General features: G+C 29.2%; 1 pseudogene; it reads right to left on the minus strand.

Annotated features, from left to right (window-relative positions):
* Window positions 1-13162: 13162 nt before the first annotated feature.
* Window positions 13163-13344, minus strand: LOC128870620 (U2 spliceosomal RNA; annotated as a pseudogene).
* Between the last annotated feature and the right edge of the window lie 222 nt (window positions 13345-13566).

Here is a 13566-nt window from a genome sequence, read left to right on the forward strand (position 1 = left end):
AAAAATACTGAGAATAAAATATATGCTTGTAGTATTTGTTCAGTTTGTAATACTAAAAATATAAAACCTATTAATTTTGATCATTTAGAAAACTTTAATAATGTTTTTAAAGATTTATCATTGAAAGATAAATGTTATTTACTTAGAAAAGGTGTATATCCATATGAATTTATTGATGATTATAAAAAATTAAGTATAACAGAATTTCCAAATCTTGAAAATTTTAATTCATCATTAAATGGAAATATTAATATTAACGATTATAAATTTGCAAATAAATTTTGGAAACATTTTAATTGTAAAACATTTAGAGACTATCATAACTGGTATTTGAAATTAGATGTTATACTTTTAAGTGATGTATTTGATAATTTTAGAAAAGAATGTTTTAAAAATTATAATTTAGATCCTATACATTATATAAGTTCACCACATTTAAGTAATTCATCTGCTTTAAAATTAACCAAACAAAAATTAGAATTATTAACAGATCAAGATATGTATGAATTTTATGAAAATGGAACTAGAGGTGGAATATCACAAATTGCACATAACTATGCTAAAGCTAATAATTGTTATTATTACGTTGACTCTGTCAACGGTTACCGAAAGGAACATGTTGACATAGTCAACGGTTCACAGAGTGAACATGCTGATATTGTAGAACAAGTTTATAAATTAAGTAAAGAGGAAGCTTCTCTTAAAGGTATATACGATTCTAAAAAATTAACAAGTTATATTTTATATTTAGATGCAAATAATTTATATGGATGGGCCATGTCACAAAAATTAAGTGTTGGTAATCATGAATGGTTAAATGAAGATGAAATTAAATACTTTTGTAATGTTAATAATATTTTAAATAATAATTTTGATGATAATAATATTGGATATACATTAGAAGTTGATATAAGTATTCCTCCGGAATTACACAACTTTTATAATGATTATGCTCCAGCACCTCATCATTATGTTCCACAATTTGAAGATTTATCACCAAATCAAACAGACTTAATTAATAAAGGGATTGGTAGTAAACCAAATGATAAAATTAAAAAATTAATGTGTACGTTGTTACCAAAGAAAAATTATATAATTGATATAAGATTATTAAAAGAATATTTAAATAATGGTGTAATTTTAACTAAAATTCATAGAGGTATTAAATGTAGACAAGAAGCATGGTTAAAAAATTATATTGAAAAAAATACAACACTTAGAAAAGAAGCTAAAAACGATTTTGAAAAAGATTTTTTCAAACTTATGAATAATAGTGTATATGGTAAGCAAATGGAAAATGTTAGAAATAGACTTAATGTTAGAATAGTTAAAACTGAAAAAATTATGAGAAAACTAATAAGTAGAAATACATATCAATCAAGAAAAATAATAGATCATAATATGTGTGTAGTGTTTGGTAAAAATACAAATATTAAATTAAATAAACCTATCTTTGGAGGTCAAAATATTTTAGATTTATCAAAATTATTAATGTTTAAAATGTATGTACAACTTAAAACTAAATATGGTAATAGAATGAAATTATTAGGAACAGATACTGATTCATTTATTCTTTATTTTGAAGGTAAATATATTGGTGATGATTTTGATATTTATTCTGAAATGAAAGATGATCTAGATAATTATGATACCAGTGATTATATAGATAATTTTCCAATTGAAGATTTAAAATCTAATATTAATAAAAAAGTACCAGGAAAATTTAAAGATGAATATAATGGAATACCAATTAGAGAATTTTGTGGACTTAGAAGTAAAATGTATGCATTTAAGACCGATGTTTGTGATAAAAAAGTTTGTAAAGGAATAAAGAAAAATAATATTAAAAAGTTAACAATTGAAGATTATAAGAATTGTTTGATTAATTTAAAAAATAAAAATGAAACTGTTCATAATATTAGATCATATGATAATAAACTATATACTACAGAAGAGAATAAAATAGGATTGTCACCCTATGATGATAAGTTTTATTTCAATAAAAAGTTGAATAATAATGATAACGATAAGTTAAATAAGACTTACAAATTACCCTGGGGACATTATGAAATAGGAAATGTAGGTAACTAAAACGAACCCCTCCTATTTACTATACATTAAATTATTAATTATATTAGATTAAGTTTTTTTTTTAATTTCAAATGAAATATGATGTGAACATATTTCAACGATGTTGAATATTTGAATTTTTATTTTGATTTATTATTTTTGTTTATCATTTATATATGTATGAATTTTTTAAATTATTTTTGAATTATATTTGTTTCAATTTGTAGTTTACTTTCTTCAATATCTGTTTCACTTTCTTCAATATTTAATTGTTTTATATATTCATCTACTTGAATACTTTTATCAATCTTATTATTAGTTTCATCATTTTGTTTAGTAATATTATTTTGATTAATATTGTCTTTATTTTGTAAAACTAAATCTTTAAGATAATTATCAATTAAAATTTGTTTTTCCGAATAACTATCCAATTGTTTTTCTAAACTGTTTTTAAAATTTTCAATATTTGTTTCTATAAAATCTACTTGTTTAGTTATGTTAATAATATCTTGATTTAAATTATTTTCTAATTGTTCTATTTCTTTATATACAACACCAAAAGCTACCACATTATCTTTTTCTTGTTTTTCAACTTCTTTTTGAAGTAGTTGATTTAATTCCATTAATTTACTAATAATATCTTTCATTTGATCACTATTTGAACGAATTTCTTCAACTTCATTTTCTAATGATATTATTCTATTAAGAGAATATTCATTAGATGAATTTATTTCTGAAAAAGATTTTTGTCCAAACTTATCAATTCCCATTTATTAGAAAAAAATTTTTTAATTTATTTAAATTTATATGTAATTTAATTAAACAGTTAATACGTTTCCTTCGGAGAGAGTCAACATATTTTCTTCTCTTAGTTCCTCAATAATATTCATAATTTCATTATGTATTTCTGGACTATCATTTCCTGCATTATACTCTCCTAACAACAAATTTAATCTATCTTTTAATTCATTAATATCATTCCAATAAACACGTTCACATTGTGAACGATTCGCAAAACGAACATATTCAGTAGGTAAACTAGTTTTAATTTTAAAATTTTGTAATGATTTTGAAAGATTATTTTTTGAATTTAAACCAGATCCTACTTTTTCTTTTATAATTTTATTTTTAATCAATATTGGTCTAATAAAATTCATATATTTATTTCCAACGCTAGATTTAATACGTTTAGAACTTTTGTCATTATTTTGCATGTAAGCATATGTTGATAATATAATTTCTTCATAATTTTGTAAATCATTATTTGTTACAGCTGTTGATGGTTCTTTTAAAGTTATTAATTCCCATAACCCTTTTGTTCCATTATAAGTTTTATTATTTAAAATAATATCATTATTACTAATTTTTACTTCAGTATTACCAATCCATAAATCTTTTCCATCTTCAGATCTTAGACCAAAAATATTGTCACATAATTTCATATCAGAATTATTTAAATTTAAATATTTCATTGCCATATTTCCAATTTTTTCGGAAATAAATTGTACTGGTGTAGATAACGTTTCATTTGCACTACGCAAAAGAGCGTCTTTTGATGTTGATGGAGTCAACTGTTCGCTTCGTGAACATGTGCTAGTTGTTGGTGTACTTTCAACTAATTTTTGTTTGTTTGTTTTTCTAATTGGTGATAGTTGCTTTTCGTTAAATTCATTAGTTTGTAAATTCATATTATTGTCAAACGGTTTCGACTCCGTTGAAACATGTTCACTTTGTGAATGTCTATCTATTGTTTTTTTATATGATTGATTTGATTGATTTAAATCTACTATTAAATTTTTAAAGCTATCATTTAAATTGTGAACATTAATAACTGATTGATTTAATGGTTGAATAATTGCTTGAAGATCTTCATTAATTTTTTCTTGTTTTATTACTTTGTTTAAATTAAATTGTTGAAGTTTATTTTTTAAGTCTTTTTGTGTTTTAATATATTCTTTTAAAACTTTATCTGATATCATTGTTATTTAATTAAAATAAATTTTAAATATTTTTGAAATGGATAAAGATGAATTTATTGATACTAAAAATAATGATTTTAAAATAGCAAAAGAGTTGCATAAACCAGTAAGAAAAAATTTTGAAAGAAGAAAAATTATTACTAAAGGCATAAATGAACTATGGGCAGCAGATTTACTAATTATGACAACAGTTAATGTTAGAATTAATAGAGGATACAAATATATGCTTAATGTAATTGATACATTTTCTAAATTTGCTTATATAGAACCATTAAAAAAGAAAGATGGAAAAACAACTTCTGAAGCATTTTTAAATATTATTAAAAAAGCAGGTTGTGCACCAAAATTACTTCATACAGATTCTGGTAAAGAATTTTTAAATAAACATTTCCAAGAAGTTTTAGATAAATACAATATTAACATGTATCAAACATTTAGTGAAAAGAAATCATCAATTGTAGAAAGATTTAATAGAACCATTAATGAAAAACTAAAAATACGATTTGAAATTCAGAAAAATACTAATTGGATTGATGTAATTGATAAAATATTATATGAATATAATTACAAAGATGTACATAGAACTATTGGTATGAAACCTTGTGAAGTAAATGAAAAAAATGAACAATTAATTTTTGATAATTGTTTTAAAATTAATAGAAACAATTTAGAAAAACCAGTTTTTAAAATTGGAGAAAAAGTAAGAATTCAATCACATAAAAAACAATTTGAAAACAAATATAAAAATAATTGGACTCGAGAAATATTTTATATTAGTAAAATTTATCCATCTAATCCAATAACATATTTAATAAGAGATTTAAGTTATGAACCAATATTGGGTAAATTTTATAAATTTGAACTTCAAAGAGTTCAAATTTGAAGTTTCAATTATTTTGCGTCCACCCTCTTCTAACGCTAAATACATACTGCACTTGTAACCATGTTTGACAAAGTCAAACGGTTTCGACAGAGTCGAAACATGTGTTGATGTATAAAAGCTTATCAAATATTATGCTTATCTTGCAGTTTGTGACTCATGTTGACTCCGTCAACGGTTCACAAAGTGAACATATTCAACAGTATTTCATTTTTTTTGGTTTGTGCTTATGCTTATTCTATTTATAGATTGTGAGCAATGTTGATAAGATCAGCATTGCTTGCTTTGCATACTACTCAGCTGTAATTACATTACTTTAGAATATGATGTTTAGATGAGTTGGTTAAGCAGTTGGAATTATAACAATAATTTTGTTGCAAGTTCAAATCTGACTCAAAGACTCTTGTTTTGAGGAGTTCGTCGTTTTTTTTGAAAGGTACTTTAAAAAATAAATGTATCCTTTTTTTTTTATTTTTGTTTGAATAGATTACTTTAAATATTTTGTAATCAATATTTAAAATTATCATCGACCCAACTCAAAATTTTTAACTTTTTTTTTATTTTTGTTTGAATAGATTACTTTAAATATTTTGTAATCAATATTTAAAATTATCATCGACCCAACTCAAAATTTTTAACTTTTTTTTTTATTTTTGTTTGAATAGATTACTTTAAATATTTTGTAATAAATATTTTAACATTTTTTCACTTAATAGACATCGACCCAACACAAAATTTTAACTGTACCAACCTAAATATTGATTACTAGTACATCAAAAATAGATATCTTTAATATCTTAAAAATATTAACTACGAGTAACTATAATTTAGGGGTGGACTAAATCGACCCAATTCAAAATTTTTAACTTTTTTTTTGAGATAATATAAGCTAAAAAAATGAGTTAAATGTTAAAAAATGTTAAAATTTTGAGTAACTGTAAGTTAAAAAAATGAGTTAAATGTTAAAATTTTAATATTTTTGAGTTAAAATGATAATAAATGTTAAAATTTTAATATTTTTGATATTGCGTTGTATTCCGGAATATACATACTACTTATTTAAAAGAAATTTTTTTTTGCTAAAAACCTTCCCCTAGTGGATCCCTATAATATGAAAAAAGAACGAATAAAATTGGGCTCGTATCGGCCCAAAAAAATGCGTACAAAGGAACATCATTTCATTTTTATATATATAGATAGACTAGGTCTTTAGGCAATACATATCCATTATATTTGAATAGGTTCAGAACCAATTATACCTGTAATGTTCCTACAGCTCGCACTCTGCATGGCCTCAATAAGATGTCGAATTCTCTCATATTAGGTTTTACATTATCGAAACTATATTTTGCTATATCTGCTCAATTAAATTGTAATTTAGATTTGGAAAACGATATTTTTGTAGTATGTAGTCAGTAACCGGCGGCCGCTGTAACAGAATGGGTTGGTGCGTGGTCGAATCTCGGCGAAACACCAAAATGAATAAATAATAAAAATAAAACTATCTGCCGTTCGAAGTCGGCTTGAAACTGTAGGTCCCTCCATTTGTGGATCTCTCCATTTGTGGTTCATCATCTCTCAAAAACATCTCTCCCATTAACCGTTATCATGGCCGCTAATAATTTCACTATCGAAACAAAAACAAAGGCCTTTACGCATTGCATTCTACGCTCACACTAGAAAAGCTTTTAAGAAAAACGATATGCTTATCATGTCGTATCCGTCGCCACGTATTTTTTGTATTTGCTTTACCTTCCGCACGTTTAGCTTAAATAAATAAATTTAATATAAATAATAAAATATAATATATAAACCAAATAAATAAATATAATATATAAACCAAATTGCATAGTTTTATTTTTATAAACAAAATGACGGAAAACCCCTCACTTGCTGAACCAATATTGTTTTATTTCACATTTTCAAGTGCGGCATGAACTAACTTTCAATTTTCTACATTGTGATTGCTTATATTGTAAAGTGTAACTAAATTTAAGTTGCCGGATGGATGTTTCTTTAGGCCACACCCTAATATTTAATGTACATTTTTAGCCACCCTAATGGTAACTGCGCCTACCGTTCTGACTGTTGCTAACCACCGTTTCCAGTCGCTGCAACGTGAAGGCCGTTAACCCTGGCATTTCCCCGCCGAACAGTTAAAACGTTTACCGTATCTATGTATATACTGTAAATAAAATACTAATGACTATATACTGACACGCCTTTGTGCTTTTTATTTTTCTAAAATATGTCATCGGAGCGACCGTGGAGGCCCCACATTTCTGAACCGCCCATTGCGTCGCACTCCGATGATGACATGGTCCTTCGAGCCAGATAAAGATAAAGATTCCAATAATATGCCCAGTGCAACAGCTAACGCTGCGGGGGCAACTGCAGTGACAGCAGTTAAAAAAGAACATCAGCAGCAAAATTATGGGGTGACAGCAAAACCAAACAAATCAATAGTCAGCAGTAATGTAACACCAAAAGTCACCTCCACAGCGGCGGATAAATAATTGTTTATTTTCATGATCTTTTTTTTTAATACAAAAGCTTATTTAATATTGTTCGTTTATATTTTATCTTACCTTTATTTTGCATAACGTATGTATTTTCTTGTAATTTTTGAGTATTTTCATAACTACAAACCGGCGCAAATTTAGCAGCACTCTAAGCGCGGACAAAAATTTGCATATATATAAAATACTGTAATTACACAAAGAAAGAGAAATAAGTGAAAATGATGAAAGGAGTGCAGTTGACATAAGTTCTGTTGAACCACAAGTGCAGAAAACTCTTCGGAAATAGACTATTATAACGATTTTGTGCCGGTGGTTTCACATCATCGACGTGATCGTAAAAAACCACGTAAGGAAAAACCAACCGGACGTGAACGACAAGGTGGAAATAATAACAATGGAAATGAAAAGCTCCCCGGCGGAGGAAATGGTGCTCGAGCTGGTGGTGGCAATGGTGGTGATGGTGGTGAGGGTGGAAAAAAACAAACATAACGTAACGGGTACTGTTGAAAAGGAAGGCGATAAAAGGTATACGTCGCGTGCACGTCAACGCGGCGGTAGCCCACGTAAAGGTGGACCTACTGGCGGAGCACCCAAGTCGCCAAAGGACCGGAAAGATACTTCGCTCAGTGCTAGCGTAGAGAATACAAACAGTGGAAATGAAGCAAAAAGTAGTGATGCCGAATCGCCAGCAGCTAGCGGTAATGGTGCTGCAGCAGCTCCAGCTCCTCAACTGAAGAAATACGTGGCTGCACCTCCACCGAAGGTCAACGCCTGGAAGATATCTAAACAATCATCCAGCAACAACACAACCACAACAGGTTCGACGCCTTTAGAAAAACGTGTTTTACAACCTAAAAAGCCGATTGCACAGCAACAATCACAGGAACCGAAAGTAGCCGACAATAATCCAGATAGTACTCAGGCGCATACTAATCGAATTGGTGATAGCAATCAAAATAACATTGAAAGCAGCGAAATCAGCACCACCAAAGTCGCAGCTCAAGACGAAGTTATAACAACAACAGCAGCAGCAGCGCCAATTTCTACACCAGCTCCAGCTCCAGCAGCAGCAGCAGCAGCATCGGCACCGACAAATACTGCTAAGCACCAACCAGACACAGCACCCGCTCCGGTTGTAAATAAGGGAAAGAGAGCCAATGAAAAGACCAGCGATTTCAGTAACATTGGTGATTGGGCCTATGTTAATTGGTGGTAAACCTACAAATAACGAATCGAAACGCTTAACGAAGCATAAACAGCGTTCAGTGAACGCAAACAATAAAGAAGAAAACACAACAGCAACAGCAGCACCCACAACATCAGCTCCCAATAACGCTAATCAAGCAGCTCCAACAGGCAGTGCTACCACAGGTGATAAACCGTCAACAAGTCAAGCGTAAAATGAGCCTAGTAAATCTGGCAGTGGTGAAGGCAATAGTGGACCTTCGGCCACAAATGCCACAGCTGGCAACTCAAGCTCAGGATCAAATGGCACAGAGTTCAATATTTGGCTGGGTACTGACCGGGGTCTGCCCGTTAAATTAAACATTTTTATTTTGTATAGTACAGTTTATAAATCAATAAATTTGAATATAACAAATTTTACTTCTTTTTGTGTGCAATAACTATCCACGTACATAAAATTTCATCTTTACAGCATTTCAGACGTCACCAGCAGCCTCCGATACAATATACCGAACGTTGGCTGACACCTCCGTCCTAAAACAATGATTGCTTATTGCAAGGGGGCCGGCATGTTTAGGCCACACCCTAATATTTAATATACATTTTTAGCCACCCTAATGGTAACTGCGCCTACCGTTCCGATTGTTGCTAACCACCGTTTCCAGTCGCTGCAACGTGAAGGCCGTTAACCCTGGCATTTCCCCGCCGAACAGTTAAAACGTTTACCGTGTTAAACGTTGTTCGGCGAGGTTACTTTCACTTCAATTTTAATTGTAACTTTCACTGCGATTTTCGAATTTCAAGCATCAGGACGTGTCAGCCAGCTAAAAGGTAATTTATTATTAATTATAAATTATACTTAATATAATAATACATACATAATAATACGTAAGCAACGTATTTCTATTGCATATATATTTCTACTAGCGTACCCTCGCCCGCTTCGCTAGACGATAAATTCAATGATTTGCTGAAAGAGAATACAATTAATACGAAACAAAGCAAATTCTTTGATACAATTTCATTCGAACTTTATTGTAACACTTTTTGGTAGACAACGTTTTTGGTTTTTTCATCTTTCGCGTGAATAATGACGATGGTTTGCCAACTCGTGAGCAAGCTACATACAATTGTCCATGAGAAAAAATTGGGTATTCTAAATTAATACCGCACATTTGTAGAGACTGTCCTTGCGCCTTATTAATTCTCATAGCGAAGGCAAGGCCAATAGGAAACTGCAAACGTTTGAAATCGAATGGTAAATCCGCCGGAATCAGTGAAATTCAGGGTATCAAAATGTCTTCTCCTTTGTACTTCCCTTTCAAAATTGTTGCTTCGATAACGTTACCCATTAGCTTCTTCACAGCGAGTCTGGTATCGTTGCAAAGTCGGGGCACATTACTATTGCGCAGCATAATAATCGGTGCTCCAATTTTTAATCGTAAATTATGAGGTGGTAAGCCTGGCAAATCGAGTGAGTTTAAGAATTCAGTTGGATAATTTACGACCTCATCTTGATCAGTAATAGTGTCCATTGACTTACTTATACGCAACTATGTCACCAGGTATTTGATCTAAAATAGCTGAATTTATATCATTGACGTCCTTATTTTTCCCAGCTAAAATTGCTCTTTCGCTGAGTCAATCATGGTTTTTGTAATGTTGAACTATGTTTGGAAATACACTCTGTATCAATGCCTCTTTAGACTGTGCAAAAGTGCAGAAATTGTTAGGCAATGTTATCATTCCTGTTGTTTTTGAAAAAAGGTTTATTTTTTTTGGTTAAAAAGTGTTTTTTGAAGTTTTGAAAAACACTTCGCTCTAACAAATTTCTTCTCAGTTAATTGCTGAAAATTAAATATTTTGAAAAAACTATTTTTTTTTTAATTTAATGTTTTTGAGAAAATTTTGTTCTTGAAAAAATTTCATACTTTTGTAAAAGTTTAAATTGATTTGTTAAAAAGGATTTTTTTCCGCTTTGAAAAACACCCCCTCGACAAAATGTATTCTCTATTAATAGTGGAATATGAAATACTTTGAAAACACCATTTTTTTTTTAATTTTGTTTGGTTTTCAGAAAATTTTGTTTTGAAAAAATTTCATACCCTTGAAAAAGTTTTATTTTATTTTATTTGTTTAAAATTTTTGAAATTTTTTTTTTTGTAATTTTAGAAAAACACCTCTTCGAAGAAATTTCTTTTATCTTTTTGAGGAAAATTTGGTTTTGAAAAAATTTCATGCTTTCGAAATTTTTTTATTTTACTTTATTTCTTCAAAATTTTTGAAAACAATTTTTTTTATAATTTTCGAAAAACACCCCTTTGAAAAAATGTTTTCTATGTGTCATAGAGGTATTCCATTAACTTTTAGGATTATAGTCAAATACTTACAAATATCTACGCTTTCACAAATAGCAACAATAAACAAATTTCCTCAAAACCAAAAAATTTACTTTTTTTCTAAAAAAATTCTAAACAAACAACGTAATAAATTTAGAATTTTGTGTTCACGAAAAAACAGTATTGTTTTTATTGTATTAACTGAAAACCAAAATGTTGCAAAAAATCAAAACAAAACTAAATTATTTTTTTGTGTTCATTTGGTCCATATGTTCCATAAAAAGTTGATATGGTAAATAATATGCAGGGTCTGATACACGCAAATTTCCATTGACCATTATAGCGACAAAATTATCAATCACCAATTCCAACAGGATTTCAAAATCAGAGTTGGAATGAGTTGTTGTGTGGTGTACTTCTGAAAAAATTAGAAATAAACAAAATAAATCTAAAAATTCGAATTCTAACTTTATCTTGTGTATGTTCTTATTACCTTGAAGCACCATTCATTTTAAATTTTCCAAGAATTTTTTTTATCATTTCGCGTTTCTTTCCTTTTTCATTCGATTCCAACATTTGTTCATAGCCGAAAACATCGTTTGCAAACGAATTCATTTCCATATAGAATTGGTCAAAGAAAGCATTGCTCAATTGAATTGAAACATTATTTTCATAAATACTTAGGACCTTAACTAATGCACCTTGGTACATACATACCTAACGCAGATATTCATCGCGACCTTGACATCGATACTATTGATGAAACAATACAAAGCGCTAGCAGAAGACACATAAATAGACTATTAACGCATACAAATCCTATGATGAGAAGACTACCAAATAAAGAAAAATCTACCCAAAGTCGGCTTAACCGTCAAACACCAACAGATCTTGCAAAATCCTTGTAATCAATTGTCAACTAATCGTATATGTCATTGTTTGTTAACCACTTGTTTTTAAATAATATGTATATATTTCTTCTAAATGAGCTTGGGGCATTGGCCCTTCAATATTACTCTCATTCCATCTTTTTGTAAATCAAATTACTTATTGTCTAACGACAGGTGTAATATTTTATGGAAGAAATAAAAAAAAAAAAAAAATTTTCATTCGAATCATTTGAAATTTCTGTATACAATAACGAAAAATTCAAAAAACGTTGTACACATAAAATGAAAGTCGATTCGAAACTTACTTTAATCTAAGAATCGAGCAAGTTTTGTTTTGTACAATATTTTGATTTTTTCTTTTTTTTATATGAAGAAAATATTTAAAAGAAATTTTTTTTGCTAAAAACCTTCCCTTAGTGGATCCCTATAATATGAAAACAGAACGAATAAAATTGGCCTCGTATCGGCCTAAAAAAATGCGTACAAACGAACATCATTTCATATATATAGATGACTCTCATCATCAGTAAAAAAAAAATTTTGCGTTTTATAAAAATTTGGGACTGGTATCCGAAAAGTATGTTACACAAAACTTTTTTGCCTTCAGGCTTACTTGATATGTAGTAGTTTTAAAATGACAAAATGGTGCTCTTATAAAAGTTACCGTTATTTCGCAACCTATGAGTATGCTAAATGTAATTAATTTAAAATAGAATTTAATAGACAAATTGTAGCTTTCATCTTCAATAAAAGAAGTATTTTTCGCATTTTAGAAAAATTCTATGACTGGTATCCTAAAAGTATGCTAAATAGAAATGGTTTACCTCTAGTTTTACTTGAAATATATAAGACTAAGATATCAAAATACAGGTAGTGCTTTTATGCTGCTCAATAAAAAAAAAAAAAAAAATACCAGTCTAACGGTTAGACGGGATAGAAGTGAAACCTTCCGTAAGACAAACTGAGAGAGAATAAGACGAAAGCAGCATTAGGAGCGGGATAATTATAGGTTCATTATAATATTATATTGCTCTAAAGTTCATATTTTATTTTCTTCATTTTATTTCATTCATCCTCAATGTTTCCAATTTCAACAAATGATACGAATGGCTTATGATAGATAAAATATGATACAAATGCTTTGGTTTCGATGTTGTCAAAAAAAAAATACCCAAACGGACCGAAGAAACAGTCTTACAAATTTCTTCCATTTTCGTCTACTTGTATTCATATAAAAATGTATGTCTCTTCCCATCAAAGCTAAATGTATTAGTATATTTCTTTTTGTATTTATTCAATAATTTGGGCCGAAATCCCGCCGGTACTGCAATACCGGGCCAACCCGTGGCACAGGTGGAATAAGCCCCTAAAACACTCCGCCCATTTACAAAAAATCAGTTTAACATTTGTTGTCCTCCGATGGAGGATCTATCAGATGTTAAGCTGATAAGAGCAGATAAAGTGGGCTTCAAGACCGTTTTGCACGTGAGGACATTTCCCTCGGGGTGATATAAAAAAAAAAAAAAAAAAAAAAAAAAAAAAAAAAAAAAAAAAAAAAAATTCCGCACTATTTTCGAGAGTGACGGTTCAATAGATATATTAAAATCAGCTTAATATTTCTTGCCCTCCAATGGAGGATATATCTATCTATGTTAAGCTGATACTGTCTTAACTATAGCCAACAAACTACCTTGTCATTAC

Source organism: Anastrepha ludens, chromosome Y, assembly GCF_028408465.1.
Source record: "Anastrepha ludens isolate Willacy chromosome Y, idAnaLude1.1, whole genome shotgun sequence".
In the NCBI taxonomy this organism is placed as follows: Eukaryota; Metazoa; Arthropoda; class Insecta; order Diptera; family Tephritidae; genus Anastrepha; species Anastrepha ludens.